We start from the raw sequence: 13,544 nt of genomic DNA, 5'->3' as shown, positions 1-13,544 counted from the left end.
AGGCAGCAGGCCATCTGTGGGACTCCTAGAGACACATCCCCTCCTTTCTGTCCTCATTCTCTCCCCGGCTCTATCTTAGTTTCTCTCCTTGTTCTGTTTATTCTGAACTAGAGGCCTGTTCTAGTCTGGTACACTCTGGTATTACTATCCTAGGAAAAAGTTTGTTTCCAGGTAAATTCTGACCTTCTGGGAAGATGTCACCACAGTGATTTTTTTTATTGTTGTTTTGTTTTTGTGAGAAAAAAATTATATTTGAGTAAATGCTCAAAATTGCTGCTGCTGCTGCTGCTGAAGAAGTTACACAGAAGCTGCAGAATTGGGGGAAATTCTAGGCAGAGTTATGAAAAGACCCATGGCACATGAAAGGTAGCCTTTCCTGGGAGTCAGACTGAGCCAGCCAGTGAGGAGGGAGAGAGCCATGGCGGTAAGGGAAAGGAAGAAAACTAGCCCTTTGACATCTTGTCAGCCATAGCCAACAGGGTGGTTATATTTGGTTGAGATGAGAAACAGTTAAATGACTTTATGTGAATTTTTACTTTTTAAATTTTTATTTATTTTTGGGATTAGAACATGCTTTCCTCTATTTTGTTTTACTTGAATGCATTTTTCCATGAGTTCTCCATAGTTATCTATTTGTGGCTTTCCCCTTATCATACTGTGCATGCTTTAACTATGATGTATAAACTTAAAGTCTTGCTGAGTTGAATGCCAATATTTCCCTAGCTCTGTCCATATGTCTGTTATTATAGTTTTTTTCTTTCATAAAGTAGATGTTTTACAGTTTGTAAATAACCAAGTTGACGAAATCTTTAGTGAAGGACTTAAATCTCTGTGATTGGGGAGCTCACACCTTTTAACCCTGCTCTTATGTCCTAGCACGTCCCCAAAGCAGATGAAAAATGCATGCCAGAATTGTTGAATAATCTGTGATCTTCATTTGGGGAAACACCTGTTTGTTTTGTGCTCAGTTTTCTCATCCACTCCTCCCCCAACCTTCCAAAGTAGGTATTCTTGTGCCTTTCCATTGATTGGACGGGGAAGCTGGGATTCCAATACAGGGACTCTTCTAACCATCTGCAGGCCATATAGGTGGACCTCGGCTGTTAGACAAGATGACAGAATTATGACATACTCATAACCAGAGAAATCCTCTATCGGTAGCTTTGGTGGATTTCTTCACGTGGTCTCTGCTCCGTTCTTGTCATTTCAGTTCTAGGTACCAGCTCTCAGATGGGAGCTAAGAAGTTCCAAAGAGAGCACATCCTCCCGCAGAATTGATGCCTTGCTGCCTGTCATCCCCACCTTTACTGACGCCATGACCTGTTGGGAATTTCTTCTCTCCTTTGAGCCATTTTGGCACCCAGAATGTATGCTTTTCTTTCATATACGTCCTTGAACTCTTCAGTTCAACCCAGTTCCTCCTGTGTGGTTTTCTTCTCATTCACCTGTCACCTGGCCTGATCTGTGCAGTCTCTTTTTTCCCTTTTTTTCTTTTTACTTAAGTTAGAAACAATCTTATTTTACATAGCAACCCCAGTTCCCTTTCCCTCCCCTCCTCCTCTGCTCCCCACCGGCCTCCCCATCCCATCCCTCTTTTGCTCCCCAGGGAGGGTGAGGACTTCCATGGGGATCATCAAAGTCTGTCACATCATCTGGGGTAGGGTCTAGGCCCTCCCCCTTGTGTCTAGGCTGAGAGTGTACCTCTATGGGGGGTGGGCTCCCAAAGTCCATTCATGCACTAGGGATAAGTACTGTTCCACTACCAGAGGCCCCATAGACTGCCCAAGCCTCTTCACTGACACCTGTGTTCAGGGGGTCTGGTTCTGTACTATGTTGGTTTCTGAGCTGTCAATCTGGGGTCCATGAGCTCCCCCTGTCCAGGCTAGCTGTTTCTGTGGGTTTCTTCAGCCTGGTCTTGACCCCTTTGCTCATCACTCCTCCCTCTCTACAACTGGATTCCAGGAGTTTGGCTCAGTGCTTGGCTGTGTGTCTCCTGTGCAGTCTCTTAAGGGCACCTTATCATGTAAATGTGTGCTTTGTACACTGTCAGTGTGGAATTGTCTCTGGGACAGTGAGAGAAGGAAGGTGTATTTGAATTCCTTGGCCTTGAGGTTAGGAATCTGTTGAAAGCCTGTCAGGTGTCCTAAGCAACCCACTGTCAGGCTGCCTCCTGTGGATGCCTGCTTCTTGGTGACCTATCTGTTCTTACTACCTGCCTTGTAGTGGCAATGTTTCCTTTTCTATAGCTACTTGTCTGTCACAGCTAGATGGTGTAGAATGGGATAAGTGGATATTTTGGAGTGAAGGCATGTGTTGGAAGCCAGCCAGCTGAAAACTGACAGTGGTGCATCCAGAATGACACAGTTTTCAGAATTCACTGGATGTCTAGTGGCAGTTGCCAGACTGCTTATCAGAGTTGTCAAAAGGGACATTTTCAAGAGATTGGAGTACAAGTGGAGGCAATATGTTGGGGGCATTTATCATAATTGCTAGTGTACATTGAATGGCAACAGTGTGCCAGGAATAGGTACTTTCCAATATTATCTCTAATCTAAACATCTGAATGGCAAGATGTTTACTAAAGCTCTGGTTCTGATAGGAGCATATACTGGGAGAATAGTGGACTGTTGCATAGATTTCTAGTCTTGTTATTTTGTTAGACATACAAGGAATCGTTACCTGCTTATAAAAGACTTCAGTTAAAGAAAGACTTGGACTAGATTCTTCTCTCCTGGGAATGTTTGAGAGGATGTTTAGTGGTCCTGCAACTACAGTCCCAGGTCTCTATGTGGCTTTCCTGGGATTGATGGATAAACAGTCACGAGAGGATCCACTCAGTTTTAGGCATTTTAGGAAAATCTCAGTGGCCTTTATTACACAGAGGGATCAAAGCTGCACCTCTGTTCTTTTAGGGATTAGCTGTTCCCATTGCCAGTACCAGACTTGGGACAGTGGTCTGGTGTGAAGGTTCCTAATGCTTGTTGACAAAGGGCTCAGTGGATGATGCTACCTCTTTTCCTTGGCCCTTTGCTATGCTGCTGTTGGCAGCATCTGCCAGTGAACACTGAACTGGGATGCTTTGAATCTGTTCCAGAGAAATCGTTGGGCTGTTGTCTGCTGCCCACTGTCCATTATTAAAGCAGCAAAGTTAAGGTAATGACACTCAGTTTGTGCAGGCTCAGAGGAGCACACAGAGGTGTGATAATGGGTGGTAGTCTTTTAGCTAATTTAGAACAAACCTATATTTTCTGACTGAAGATTCCACACCAGTCCAGAATATTCTTGTTTTCTCCCATCCCCATTTCCCCCGCAGCTCCCTATCATATATTTTCATGTAACTAACTCCATTTTATCTTGTAACCTTTCAACCCGAGGGTCTCTTTCCCAGGGAAATACCATTTGAACATCCAGAGAGATGTCCTGACTGGCCAGCTCTCAGTTCCTTGCTGGGCAATTATTATATAGCTCACAATCCTTTTATGGCTTATGTGCAGGTTATTTATTTCATTGGTTTTTCGCCCTCCCCACTTAACATGGATTCACCGATAGCAGGATCCCCCTTCATCTCCTGTAGCGTGGCTCTTCAGAGTGAAGCATGATGCTGACCCACGGACAGATGAATGTACTGGAAGAACACGGAAGTCAGGAAGGCAAGCGTGGTTCTATAGTCGGAGGCCAAGGAAGATGGTGAGATGGTGATGGCAAGTCTTTACCTGACTCCTGTGAATATTTAAGACTCTTTCAGCTGGGTTGCTGAGGCCTCACACAAGCCATCAAGCTTTCCCCTCATGCTCAAGGGACAGAGAAAGCGAGAGTCAGAGATTTGCTTAATATACCTTGACTATGGAAAGAGGTTGGACGGAAACTAAAATGAGCATGGTTTTTGGACAGGAAAGTGGACACTCCTGAAAGATCTTGAGATCTTTAAGGGATTTGCAATGGAACCCTTTGCTGTTTAGAAGGAGAATAGAGTGAAAATGGGAAAACTTAAGATATGAAGACAAATGCTGGGTTTTTGCTAGAAAATTCTGAAAAGCTACACTCCAGTGGAACCTTGAAGGAAAATAGCTTCCTTTTTTTTTTTTTTTGTACTTTAAATGAAATTCCAAGCTAAGTAAGGTGAATCCAGCAGTGGAATCAGCCAAGCTTCAGCTCAAAACATGTGGAGGTGGAGACGAGGGGTGGTACTCAGGTTTTCTAAGGCAGTTTTGCAGGTGATCGAGCTTCACCCTAGAGGCTGTGCTGTGCTGTGCTGCTGTGGCTGTGATTGGTTACCAGGCTGTGGTCCTGTGATTGTGATTGGTTAGCAGGCTGTGGTACTGTGGTTGTGATTGGTTAGCAGGCTGTGCTGTGCTCCTATGATTGGTTACCAGGATGTGGTACTGTGGTTGTGATTGGTTACCAGGCTGTGCTGTGATTGGTTACCAGGATGTGGTACTGTGGTTGGTTGCCAGGCTTCATGGGACAGAGATAAGAAAGGGTTGGAACTGTTCTCTGCTCATTTCTCATATGCATCACCTTCCTTCATCTGTATTATTACTGACAGCTGACAAGGGAATGAGAGGGGAGAACACACACAGGACAGAACCTACAAAAAGAGATGGGAAGAGGTCCAAGAGGGACTGAGGATGTGAGTAGAGTAGATTCTGTAGAATGAAAGCAACTCAGGTTTGATTTAATTTTCATTCAGTTATTTCCTGTAAGCAAAAAGAAATGGACACAGGTCAGTGCAAGGAAGAAAAGGAGCTGTGAAACAGAAATTACATTATGGTGATAAATAGGGGATGGTTATGTAAAAGGTGGTTGTTTCTGAAAGAACGAATCATGTGATTAATTTCTAAGAAGACATGTACCAGATTTTTGATCCAAGAATTCCTTGTATTTCCAGAGTTGGGAGGAGTATTGAAGCTCGTCATTAATTGCTTATACTGTGAAATAAGCCACTGCACCTATTAGGTCACGTAAAGGAATACTTCTGGTGACTGGAGAAACCTGAGTTTGAATACTAGTTGCCTCAATTATCAGTTGTGAATTAATGGACAAATTATGTAACCTCCTTTAGCCTCACATTAATGTCCTCATGTGGAAAGTAGGGACAAATATTGCTTAGAGGGATAACACTGGAATAAACTTTCTTTGAATTATCTGGAGGCACTGTTAAATGTGTTTGTGCTTTATTCTTTTCCATTTTCCCTCTGAATTATTTTTTAAAAGGTGACCCTAATATTTGTGGGGTTCATCCTTACAGACTTATACACCTTGTTTTTCCCACTAGTCTTTTTGAGGATAGCTACATTATGAACGTTTATCCACAGCACCCATTCATCAGCTAATTAGAGCCACTGAATTCCCCTTTCATAGCAGACTTTCCCATCTTTGTTATGGTGTCACCCAACAGATACATTTTAGAAGCTTGCTCTGCTGGGCACCACTCAAGCCCTTATAGACTCTAAGTATGGCGACTGTGTCTATATGCTCTTTTTGCTTTTAAGGTTTATTTATTTATTATGTATACAGTTATTCTGTCTGCGTGCCAGAAGAGGGCACCGGATCTCATTACAGATGGTTGTGAGCCACCCTGTGATTGCTGGGAATTGTGCTCAGGACTTCTGAAGAGCACCTAGTGTTCTTAACCTCTGAACCATCTCTCCAGCCCCCATCTATATCCTCTTATTTAACAAACCAGTCAGTAAGGGCAGAGTTCAAGAGACAGATGCACAACAGATCTGGTAATAACTAAATGTGTTGAGTGGCACATGGTGGTGTGACAGGAGTTATATACATATAGGAGAAAAAAGACAGAAGGTGGGAGGAAGGTGCTTTTATTAAAGCAGCCAGGGACATCGCACTTGGAGGCAGATGTGAGACTACACAGAGGCAAGTTTATAGTATTTAAGGATGCTTTCACTCGTAAGGTCCTGCAAGCACCTCCTTAAAATTTGCATCCTAAATGCCCTGCTTGCTTCCTCCTGCTAGTCCTAGCACTGACTAGAAGGTGACATTTAAGCCCAGACCTCAATGATAATGAGGAGGAATTCCTTCAAAGAGCTGCTTGGTCATCAACTAAGCAAGTGAAGATTGTGTTTGCTGTGGCTCATTTCAATGTGGTACAAAGAAATCTGCGTAAATCCTCTAATTGCTAAAATTGACCCATCAACGTTAAAGACCCCTTTTAAGTGGGTCATTTTCTCCCTTTTACATAGCCATCAAATGCAGCACTAATGAGGGGTGGTATTCATCTTGTTTTACAACCCTGAGCTTTCTGTAGTCATTATCACACAGGAATTTGATTCTTTGTGGTTCTGTGAAAGAGGAGCCCAGCCTTGCTTCATATTCTCACACATAGTTGTTTTTTTTTTTTTTCATTACCAAGGGGCCTTGTGACTCGGTCCAGTTGCCTCTTCATTTTCCTTTTTGACTGTGGAACACTGCAGAGGTCTGTTCTCTGACAGAAGGAGATGTCCTTGGTGGTCTGGGTGGGGGGTGGAGGGCCGGGATGTCTGTAAATATCATGAATAGTACAGGTTACGTCGGAAGCAGTGCCAGTGACTTAAGCATATTAGTGCGAAACCACACATTGCAAAGTACTCAAGCTTTAAGCAAAACACTAACTCCTGAGCAACACGATGTGTTGTCTTTTTAAATATGATCTTCAAGAGATCCCCCCCCCCCCCCGTGGAGCCCTGCATCATTACAAAGTGGTCTTCCGCAGGCCTGTCAACCTCCTATAATTTAGTCTGTCTAGGGATACTCACATCTTCAACTCAGGGCAGAGGTCCTGTTAAGTACAGTTACCCCATAACCATAGCTTCCAGTCTAGACCTAGTCCAATATTTCTTTCTGGGTTTATTTTTATGATGGAAACCCAGATCACTGCAGGATGGGATTCTGCGTAGGGTTTTCAGCAAATTCGATCCTCTGGCTTGAGAAGATAAAAAATTTCCCTCATCTCACATATAGATCCTTTCAGGTCAAGTTTCAAATTCCTAAGCTCATGCTTTTACTGCCTTGTCTAAGGACATCAGAGGCAAACAACCAACCTTACCATATTCATTTTTTCCAAAGGTGTTTATAAGCACCTGGAAGGGCCTTGATTATTGTAAATTATATGTTAAGCATATAAAATGCAGGGAATTTTCTTTTGGTGTGTGTGTCACTATCATCAATTCATGTCACAGACTAACATTTTTTCTGTGATTAAATAGAGTGCTAATTCCAGAAACTCCAGATGCAACTTAGAAAACTTGTTTGGGAGATTCATAAACTCATTCTTATAGTTCAGATATGCCTATGCATACTATGTCCATATAGATGCACATATACATACATACATGCATTTGTTGTGAGCTTTCTGTACCATCAATGAAATATCTAAGATTAACATCCTATAAACAGAAGTGGGTGATTTGGGCTCAGATTGGAGCTACTATCCCATGGTCAGTTGGTCATATTCCATTTAGACCTGTGGAGAGACATCATGGTTAGAACATACTGTTGAGAGACTCCTCTAGTCCCTGCTAATGACTGTTTCTTCTCAAATCAGAGGCAGACCACAACGCACCAAGCTCAAAGTTGCTAGGATAAATGCTTGAAATTAGTAGGGTCAAGAGGATGCATATTTCTATATATGCTGCCTAGCGCCTGTTCCCTGGGTTTTCTTGCTGGCCTCTTCTGTTACTGTGTTAAGTAACTTACCATCCCGGCACCTGCTTTTCTCATCTTCAGGATGAGCGTCATGGTAATACCAACCACAAAGAGTTACTGAAAGGAAGAAAGGAGCCAGGGTTTTATTCCCTCCCCTGCGGCAGGAGTTCTAGAAAGTCTCTTTATTTCTATGATATAATCATCCCTATTTTCTCAGAAAGTTAATGTGTGGTGTGGTCAGGTGTGATGATGCCCAATTTTCTGTGTTACCATGCCAATAAAATGTGTGTTAACAAAAGCACACACTAAAATTAATATTTATAGTTCCATTCTTGCCCATATACATTGGTATTGCACTTCCTGACAAATCCAAGTCCATTAGAAAAGAGAGAGAATGAACTGTCTTTATTATGTAGCAAGGGATGTAGAGTCATTCATTTATGCATACTTATTCCGTCAATATTTATCGAGTTCTGCCTTGCGCCAGAATCTTTGCCAAGACTTTATGAAATCCACATGACTTTATGATCATTAGTGGGTTTTTGTTTGGTTGGTATTTTTTTGAGACAGGGTTTCTCAGTGTAGCCCTGGCTGTCCTGGAACTCACCTTGTAGACCAGGCTGGCCTTGAGCTCAGAGATCCACCTTCTTCTGCCTCCCAAATTGCTGGAATTAATGGTGTGTGCCACCACAGCCCAGTGATAATCAGTGTTTTTGTTCTGATTAAAAACTGTTATTTAGGGCTGTAGAGGTGGCTTAGTAGTCTTACAAGTCAGAGACCTAAATTTGATCCATGCATCCTGTGTAAAGGTAGGAGAGAAGCGGTTCCTTAAATTTATCCTCTGAACTCCATGCATGCTATTACATGTGAGCATGTGAGCTCTCTCCCCCCCCACACACTCTCTCTCTCTCACACATACACACAAGTAAACCAACCCCCCAAAACATACCTGTTGTACTGTCTACCTCAACCAATCACACCCCAAACTTTTATCATCTCCTGGTACCTTGATTTGAGAAGTTATAAGAGATCATTTTGAGAGCAAGCTGGGAAGAGGAAGAGTTCAAGTTGCCTTGAGCTTGTAGACCACAAAGAGCAAAGGACAGATGATATAAGAGTTGACCTTAATATGACTCCAGGAACACAGATTAAGAAGATAGCATCCATCCCAGCAAAGGGAGGCATGCCATGGTGAATACATTCTCCCACACTGAGGATGACCCCATAGCCCACATAAATTCAGATGAGCTGAGCCTGTCCCACACTTCCCTGTCCTCCCGTTCTGCTCTTCGCCTCGGTGCTCTAAGGAGGAATGCCATGACCGTGTCCAAGGAATCCTTCCTTTGTTGTCTAGCAGTCTCCAACATCAAAAGATGTAGCCCTGGGAGAGCCAAGAGACCAGAGCAATGTAAGACAGAAGAGGAGACAGGAATCATAGTGGACAGAGCAGTTTTCCATGCTTACGAGAGTATGAGCTACCACAGTGTGCCTGAATATATGACCCATTGGAGAGAAAGCCAGCCAGCCAGAGCCCAGACAGTCAGAGGATAGGATAATAATTCATATCTCTGGAGAGGCTACTATGTACCATTCACTGGAAATTGCACTTGAATTAACTTGATAACGCACAAAGCAATTCAAGGAGGTGACTACCCTGATGATCTCTACTTTGCCGATGAGTAAATCAAGGTGTAGAAAAGGCTTCACTGAGGACTTCATTATGAATTAAATCTGAAAGGATACATGGGATTTGCTGTCAGGAGAAAGAGTTTTCTATAAGGGGACACACAAAGTTGTGTGGCCCCTTCCAAACTGAATTCAGCACTAAGCAACTTTAATTGCCAGGACTCTGTGGGGGAGTACAGCATCTTAGAATTCTGCTCCTTCAGAAACTGTGACCTCCCTGGTTCCCAGCCTCACTGTGTGTACCATCCTGGGGGCCTTTGGCAATCCAGGTGGACCCTCAAATGCAAATTGCCAGAAGATAAATGAGAATTGGCAGCTGTATTTAATTATGCAGCCTTCTGTAATGCGTCTACACCAGCCATTTCTCTTCTGGAGGGTAATTATTCTTAGCGTGCCCATCTGAGTGAGGTTATGCTGTGGTAATTGGTTCTGAATCCTGGATCCACTTTTGTCTGAGGTGCTTGCTGGAATCCCTTCTCATGTCTGTGCCTTGAGTCTGAGGAATGCCTGTCAGAGAGACACCTTCTGGAGAGGTACTGATGCTGCCCTTCCTGGAAACCTTCTGAGGTGAGAGCAGTGAGTTCCCAGCACGATAGACAGGCTTGGAATGTGGGCCCCGCTTGTTTAGCCCTCTGAAAGCCCACTGAGAGGTCACGAGTTTTACCCTGTGCACATCTTTGTTTCCTGTTTAGAGTCCTGAGTAGAATAATTATACTTTGGGTGACACGGTGACTTCCCTATTTCCTTTTCTTACTATGCCCTGTGACGCCAAATGTAACCCAGTACCCAGCAGCTTGGCTGAGTGAAGCATACGAACTTAACATCCTGTCAATCAAATCCTATTTCCAAACTCTGTGCCCAAGACATAATATTAGTGTAGCAATAATAGTCACATGGAGCTTGTAATGCAACTCTCCATTGGTATCTATGAGGGATGGGGCCCAGTGCCCCCTAAAGTTACCAGAATTCATCAGCGAAGGTACCATCACCATCTCTCCTATGACCTTTCGCTGTTGTCCTTCCTGGGCTTTGGCCTCTTTGTCAGGAACTGGAGGGAACTGGTATGACGCTACTCCCATTGGGCATATCTGAGTCTGTGTGCTGGAATCTTCCAGAAGGGAAGAGACAAGAGGGGCAGTGTTGGTTTGAATGTACATCAGTGTTACCTGGGATGCTGTTTCAGGAAGTTGAGAACTTGGCTTCACAGGGCACTACCCCCATGCAGGCTCCTCTTTTTTCCCCTTCCCTCCTGCTCCTCGTCTTCTTTCAAATATCTTAATTTTCTTTATGAGGTTACTGCACAAGTCATAACGCAGGAGACCCTGAAATAGAGCATGTAAAGCGAAGAGGAGTAAAGGGGGCTACTTTCAAAGACTCCCTCCTGTAGGTTATGAGAGTTGGTGTTAATTGTCAATGGAATCTAGAATCCCCCAGGAAGTGAGGCCTCTGGACATGCCTGTGGGGGATTATCTCTATTACATGAATATGGGTGCGCAGACCTGCCCACTGTGTGTAGCATCATTATCTGGCGAAGATGGAGAGAGGGGGCTGAGGAACCGTGTGTATTCTTCACTCGCTGCCTCTTGATGTGAGCAGCCGCTTCAGAGTCCCAGCACCTGAACTCCCCAACCGGGATGGGCTGAGCGTTCTGCAGCTGAACGATGAACCAGAAGAAACCCTTTTGCCTTTAGGTTGGTTTTGTCAGAGTGTTTTATCACAGCAACGGGAAAAGAAAGTGAGACATAAGGTGTCTGGGTCTTGATGAGCTTCTCCTCTCTGGCTTCATTTCCTCATGTATGGCTCCTGAGCCCGCCCAAATGTGCACGCACATGCCCACTCCTACGCACCATCGCAAACAATATGGGTTGAAAAGTTTGTTTTCTGAACAGTACAATATGCTGAAATCTTGGCAGAAGGGAAATTGTGTTATGTGCTGAAAGCATCATCATTTGCTATGCGTGAAAGCTTATGGCTGGAAGGACTGATATCCCATTTGCCGAGCAAGATTTATAATCATGTGAATACGTGCGCGCGCGCGCACACACACACACACACACACACACACACACACACACACACACACACGAGTGCACTCATTTATGACAAATGTGGCCAAAACAGGACAAAGAAAGAGATAAAGAAGAGAGCGTGGCACGCCAACATGTCGGCCGTTTTTCCACAAAGGACTTTTGTTTCCTGTCTGCAAAAGCAAGCAGAAACTCACAGCAAAGGCTCCTGACGCAGAAGGCAGGGGGCGAGGTGAACTGCAGATTTTCTCATTGAAGATTTACTTCCCTTTGCATCGGTGGGCGGAAGAAAACCTTGGTTTTCACTGTTCCTTCGTGGGCTGGTGAGGTTCCTCCTGGTTGGAACCCTCTCGTTCATGAATGGGCTTGACAGCCTCCTCGCACTGAAGCACTCCCCTTAGGGATCCGGAATGGCTCTTGAGCCTTGGAGGCTATTCTGAGCATAGCACAGACAGCCAAGAGCCCGCTTTAGCTTTCAGATGGCTGTCTTCTGAAGTGCTGCTCTACCTGCTGAAGGAATATACGTATGGCAGGCAATTTCCTTCCCCCCCTTTTATGGCAGAAACAATTGCCTTTGGTGCATCGAGCACTAGCTCCTTCAAATGCGATAGTCACACAATCACTGTTTGGAGATGAGCAGTCTCTCATTTTTATTATAATTGTGGCATATCTTTAATTTGCTTGGCATAATGTACTTAATCCATAATTATAAAATATGCAACTAGCCTTTGGCCTCATTCTGCTCTCCTACCACAGAGGCCGCTTGGTGCTTTTATTAATTTAACTTTATACAAGCTAACAGATTGCCATAAAGGAAAACAGAATTTCTCAACCAGTTCAGCTAATAGCTGTGCTTCAGCGAAGGACCCCGTGGTATGTGTTGAGCAATAACTACCTCTCTCCACACTACTTGCAGGTTTTAATTGAATTTCTGTCCCCTGGATATCATGCTGAAACTGTTCATCTGTTCCAGTAAGTCTTCTGATATTAAACAAGTTCGTCAGGTTATTATTGCAATGTAAATACAGTTGATTTCCATTAAAAAATGGATGCATTGCCCAGGTGAAATTCACAGTTAAGGGAGCTTATCCTGAAGATGGCCAGGCGAAGAAATCCCATTAATCTGGCTGAAAATCCAGGATGCTTGTCTTTGCTTAGTCTATAGTCAACCCTCTTTGTTTGACGGAGGGGATTTTTCCTTCTGACAAATTTTGGCAAATGACACAATCAGCTGCATTTCTAAAGAGTCCTTGGTGGGTTTTTGATATTAACCATGCAGGTCTACCAACAATAGTTGTTTACACTCAGCAGGGTTTCTTTTCTGTTTTCCATTTGCTATCTCATCTTTAGCACAAATTGCTGATATTCTTTATTGTATTTTTATTACTTAAAATGGTTTCTAAATTTAAGTGTATTTTGATCTCATTCTTTTCCCTTCTACAGGTTCTTCCAGATCAATTCCTCTCCCTACTCACCCAACTTTAAGTTCTTTATTAAAAAAAACAAAAACCTGATATAATAAAACACCCCAAAACAAGAAAACAAAAACAAAACAAAACACCAAACTGTAACCAAACAAAAAACTTGGGGAGTCTATTTGGTCAACCTCATATGAACATGAGGCCTGCTGTAGAGTGGGTGATATTTCCAGTGTCTTTCCGTTGGAGAAAACTGATTTTCCCCTCCCAACATTTCAATTGTTAAATTTACCCTAGTAGCTAGGTTTTCATTCCATCCAACCATCCATCCGTCCATCCATCCATCCATCCATCCATCCATCCATCCATCCATCCATCCGTTTTTAAATATAGCAAACCAAAGTATAATAAGGTAAAAACAAAAGACATCACGTTGAAGTTGGACAAGACAAGTCAATAGAAGGAAAAGAGCCCAAAAGAAGGCACGAGAATCAGAGACCTACTCATTCACACCTTCAGGAACCCCATAAAAGTCCTAAACTGGAAGCTGTTATGTGTAGGTAGAGGATCTGGTGCAGACCCCTGCAGTCCCTGTGCAGGAGGCCTCAGTCTCTGTGAGTTCATGTGACCTTTCCTCATGCTGATTTAGAGCCCTTGTCTCTTGCTGTCCTCCATGCCCTCTGTCTCTTTTACTCTTTCTAGCTCCACCTTTGAGGGGTTCGTTGAGCTCTGAGGGGAGGTTGCATATTCCAATGTTTCTCCCTCTCTG

General features: G+C 43.6%; 1 protein-coding gene and 2 long non-coding RNA genes across 3 annotated transcripts in view; 1 reads left to right on the top strand and 2 right to left on the bottom strand.

Moving 5' to 3' along the window:
• Window positions 1–13,544, top strand: part of Sorcs3 (sortilin related VPS10 domain containing receptor 3) — a 609,591-nt gene that overhangs the window by 201,822 nt on the left and 394,225 nt on the right. The window lies entirely within an intron of this gene.
• Window positions 3,476–7,973, bottom strand: LOC121139393. Its single transcript, XR_005876355.1, has 4 exons — window positions 7,332–7,973; window positions 6,370–6,500; window positions 4,593–4,697; window positions 3,476–3,720 (listed from the first exon to the last, which is right to left on the bottom strand). It is a non-coding gene; the product is annotated as an uncharacterized LOC121139393 (long non-coding RNA).
• Window positions 8,269–11,853, bottom strand: LOC121139395. The gene is made up of 3 exons (XR_005876357.1): window positions 11,555–11,853; window positions 10,497–10,652; window positions 8,269–9,025 (listed from the first exon to the last, which is right to left on the bottom strand). It is a non-coding gene; the product is annotated as an uncharacterized LOC121139395 (long non-coding RNA).

The sequence above is a fragment of the Mesocricetus auratus genome, unplaced genomic scaffold (genome assembly GCF_017639785.1).
Source record: "Mesocricetus auratus isolate SY011 unplaced genomic scaffold, BCM_Maur_2.0 Super-Scaffold_4256, whole genome shotgun sequence".
Taxonomy (NCBI): Eukaryota; Metazoa; Chordata; class Mammalia; order Rodentia; family Cricetidae; genus Mesocricetus; species Mesocricetus auratus.
This window is presented reverse-complemented; position numbering and strand designations above follow the sequence as displayed.